The following is a 4,774-nucleotide window of genomic DNA, read 5'->3' as shown; positions in this document are numbered from 1 at the left end:
TTTTGATTTTTTTTTTTTTATAATGAATCAAGGGTCCCTAAACTATTTCTTCATTTAATTTAAATAGAAGCCAAAAAAACAAAGTACTGCAACATTGATTTATTTAATTATAAAAAACTCAGAAAGTTACGAACGAAATATAGAAATGAATAGTCACTGCCATAATGATACATTTGATTTCAATAATTCAAGCAAAATAATAGTCATTAACATGTTTGAATAAATGCATTTTAAATAGTATCTACTTTAATGTGAAATTAATTTGAATAGAAATTAGTCAAACTTGATTAATGAAAGTTCTTAATATTGGAATTTTGAATATAGCAAGAACTGAAACGCTAATAGTGATTTACATTAAAAAAAATTGAACACTTTTTATTCATACTTTGAAATGAGGAAAAACTTAACTATTACTGAATTTCCATTGATTCATCTTGCGATTAATTTAATGTTTAATTATATATTATTATTTGATGTAGTTATCTGTTAATATAGAAAACTGATTAGAGATAGGCTCCAGCGACCCCGAAAGGGACAAGCGGTAGGAAATGGATGAATGGATGGATTTATTTTAAGCATCGCTCTCTAGTGGCTGGAAAAAATACACCGGGCTCCAGAAACATTTTTGATCAGAATCAGCTTTATTGGCAATGAGGACAATTTATCAGTCAACCGCATAGTTGAATGATAGTTCAGACAAAATAAATAATATTTGCGTTCATTTATTAATTTCACACTTGACAACCCCCCCCCTCCCCGACCAACGGTAACCTTTTACCCAGTGAGAGAAGGGGACTCGTTTGAGCATCCTGCTCACTGATTGGTTGACATTGATGGGTGGGTGAGGTGACCGACAGGGATGCATGCCTATTGGCTGCTTCCCGAGGTGGTGGGCCGGGCCAGTGACAATGACTTTGGAAGTGGACACATGTTCACATTAGAGAGGAAGAATGGACAATTTGACATGATCGCCAAGTAAGCATTGAGAGGACGTGTGGTTTATCATGTGATTGGTCGCTAGTTTGAATTGCTTTTTACTGCTAATGTATTTTAATACCTTAGAAGCACTTTTGGGTCCCAATATGATTGTGGGACTCTTGTTGGCTGATCGTTTGAAACTCGGCCCAAGGGTTTTAATTTTTTTAATTATTTACAAAATTCCCTCTATTGCAAGGTGTTTACAAGAAGATTTGCATATACCTGCACTATCTCCGTTTACTCCTGTTATAGGGAATGTGTCTCTTATGAGGAACTCATAAAATAACATTAAAAAATTAGGGGTTCTAATGACAAAATAAAATACATAAAAATATTTATTCTTAAAAATGATACCGAAGGTTTAGTTTAAAGTTGTGGACTGTTTTGGGACAGGAGGGTAAAAGGTGTAAGAATGTTATTTTATTTGTATATCACTTCAAAACATCCATCTATCCAGTTTTTACCGCTTGTCCCTCTCGGGGTCGCAGGGGTGCTGGAGCCTATCTTGCTGTTTTAAAATGAAAACATAAAATAACCATATGATTGTGTTCATGTTCAAAGGGGAAATACACTTTTTTTGGAATTCTGTCTATCACAATAATTATGAGAGACAAGAACACGCATGTTTTTTTTAAGGATTTTAAATATGACTAAAAAAACACTTGAAAGATGCAATAATGGGAGTCACCGTTGTAGCCTTCAAAGCCCTCTAAAACCAACTTCAAAACCCCCCAACGTTTTACAAACAATACACACTGCAAGTATGTAGTAACTAAATTGTTCATAACAATGTGAAATATGTTCAATGTTTACCGTAATTTGATCATTTTATGCAAAGCCAGTTTCTGATTTCTTCAGCGTGTTGATTTCTGTTTCCAGATGCGTGCTGCTACTTTCGGACACAAACGTGTGTGTGTTTGTGCGCATGTGTGTGTGTGTGTGTGTGTGTGTGTGTGTGTGTGTGTGTGTGTGTGTGTGTGTGTGTGTGTGTGTGTGTGTGTGTGTGCCATAGCAGAATCGATAACAGACAACAAAAATTACTATTTTTGGACAAATGAGGATTCACAACTTTATATTTTTGAAGCTGAAAATACTGAGGATGAACTACTGCTTATAGATAAGGTGAGATGTTGGAACAGACAAAAGCTGAGAGTAAAGTGAAACTGACTTTGATGCTATAAATGTGGAACTTGGAGCCATGCTAATTTGACATAAATGAAGTGCTTACCCAAATAAACTGGAAAAAAACATCCCCGGCCAGCTGGAACAAACGCACAACTGTCCCATTGAGTGAGTCACACTTTAATATCGATCATGATACACGCAGAACGTCATGCGTGTTTTTGAAACTACAGTACATACGCTGTCTGGCTAGCTGTGTACAAACAAAACATGAAATATGGGCTAATACTTTACAGATACTGTAATATGAGTGTTCATGTTTTTCAGTCCGTACAAATTGGTGTCTTATCGCAGTGTTGTGCATTATAAAGTCAAACACGTTTTGTGTAGTCGTAGAAGCCAGCTTGTCTTTTTCCGTAGCTAGCTTTTATGGCTTATTCCATAAAAAATAGTTTCTCAGTGTTCGCTCTTACAATAACAATGTCGCTAAAGCTTGGTTATTATATAGGTTATGGAACGTAAATGAAGTATTGAAGGCATTTTTAAAATGATTAAGAGGTAGAATTGATTAGCTGCATTACTAGCCACCGAGAACGAGCCATTTTTTACATGTTATAATGCAAAAAAAAAACCAAACCCTTTTGTCTTGTCTCATAACGATTGTGAACGATAGGCAAAATTCCCCAAAAAGTACAGTTCCCCTTTAAAATAGCTAGCGATTAGAACTGTAGTTGCCAACTAGCGATTTGTGCTCTAGTTGCCAGCTAGCAATTTGCAGACTATTTGTCAGCTATCGATTACCGTGCCAGTTGCCTGCAAGCGAAGAGCGCTGTCGTTGCCAGTTAGCGATTAGCGCTCTAGTTACTAGTTAGTGATTAGTGCTGTACTTTAGAGCTAGCAGTTTGCGCTCTCATTGCTCGCTAGTTATTTGAGTACTAGTTGCCAGCTAGTGGTTAGCGCACTAGTTGCCAGCTAGCAATTAGCGCATTTGTTGCGAGCTACAGATATACAGACTGATTGCCAGCTTGCGATTTGCGGACTAGTTGCCAGCTAGCGATTAGTGCACCAGTTGCGTAAGCGTCTGTACGTGTGCCTTTTAAAAGACAGTGCCTGTTGCCTCGTGACGTGTGATGTCAGCGAGTCCACGCTCAGTCTGAGTCTCACAGGCATAGCTTGAGCTGTTTTTGTTAGCTTAACAGGCTAGCATTGTCCTGCTGGCCCCACTATGGACTGGACTCTTACTATTATGTTGGATCCACTATGGACTGGACTCTCACAATATTATGTCAGACCCACTCGACATCCATTGCTTTCGGTCTCCCCTAGAGGGGGGGGGGTTACCCACATATGCGGTCCTCTCCAAGGTTTCTCATAGTCATTCACATCGACGTCCCACTGGGGTGAGTTTTTCCTTGCCCGTATGTGGGCTTTGTACCGAGGATGTCGTTGTGGCTTGTGCAGCCCTTTGAGACACTTGTGATTTAGGGCTATATAAATAAAGATTGATTGATTCATTGATTAGCAGTTTGTCGGCTCTGATGGCAGCTCATTTGAGTCTTTCACTGGTTTGTGTTACCTCTGCTTAATAAATAGATTGAAAGTGCTTCCATAGCCGTAGGTTCTTGTCAACAAACGGGGTATTGTTTGGATGACAAGTTTGTCACTTCAATCGTAGTTTCTGTCAAGTTTTAAGGTGGTGAAAAAAACATTGGGCCCCATTCAGCAACCGTTCTTAAGAACAAATTTTGTTCTTAGGCCCACTTATGGAGCTTTAAAGGAGATTTTTGTACAAACCCCGTTTCCATATGAGTTGGGAAATTGTGTTAGATGTAAATATAAACGGAATGCAATGATTTGCAAATCCTTTTCAACCCATATTCAATTGAATGCACTACAAAGACAAGATATTTGATGTTCAAACTCATAAACTTTATTTTATTTTTGCAAGTAATAATTAACTTAGAATTTCATGGCTGCAACACATGCCAAAGTAGTTGGGAAAGGGCATGTTCACCACTGTGTTACATGGCCTTTCCATTTAACAACACTCAGTAAACGTTTGGGAACTGAGGAGACACATTTTTTAAGCTTCTCAGGTGGAATTCTTTCCCATTCTTGTTTGATGTACAGCTTAAGTTGTTCAACAGTCCGGGGGTCTCCGTTGTAGTATTTTAGGCTTCATAATGCGCCACACATTTTCAATGGGAGACAGGTCTGGACTACAGGCAGGCCAGTCTAGTACCCGCACTCTTTTACTATGAAGCCACGTTGATGTAACACGTGGCTTGGCATTGTCTTGCTGAAATAAGCAGGGGCGTCCATGGTAACGTTGCCTGGATGGCAACATATGTTGCTCCAAAACCTGTATGTACCTTTCAGCATTAATGGCGCCTTCACAGATGTGTAAGTTACCCATATCTTGGGCACTAATACACCCCAATACCATCACAGATGCTGGCTTTTCAACTTTGCGCCTATAACAATCCGGATGGTTCTTTTCCTCTTTGGTCCGGAGGACACGACGTCCACAGTTTCCAAAAACAATTTGAAATGTGGACTCGTCAGACCACAGAACACTTTTCCACTTTGTATCAGTCCATCTTAGATGAGCTCAGGCCCAGCGAAGCCGACGGCGTTTCTGGGTGTTGTTGATAAACGGTTTTCACCTTGCATA

At 39.0% G+C, this 4,774-nt stretch overlaps 1 protein-coding gene across 1 annotated transcript in view; it reads left to right on the top strand.

Annotated features, from left to right (window-relative positions):
* Positions 1-802: 802 nt before the first annotated feature.
* slc25a34 (solute carrier family 25 member 34) overlaps positions 803-4,774 on the top strand; it is a 32,917-nt gene continuing 28,945 nt past the window's right edge. The window contains exon 1 of the mRNA XM_061932259.2: positions 803-975. The gene's annotated coding sequence lies outside the window, so the exon portion shown is untranslated. The remainder of the gene's footprint in view (positions 976-4,774) is intronic.

This window comes from Nerophis lumbriciformis, linkage group LG38 (assembly GCF_033978685.3).
Source record: "Nerophis lumbriciformis linkage group LG38, RoL_Nlum_v2.1, whole genome shotgun sequence".
In the NCBI taxonomy this organism is placed as follows: Eukaryota; Metazoa; Chordata; class Actinopteri; order Syngnathiformes; family Syngnathidae; genus Nerophis; species Nerophis lumbriciformis.
The sequence above is the reverse complement of the archived record's forward strand: the minus strand, read 5'-3'. Positions and strand labels throughout refer to the sequence as shown.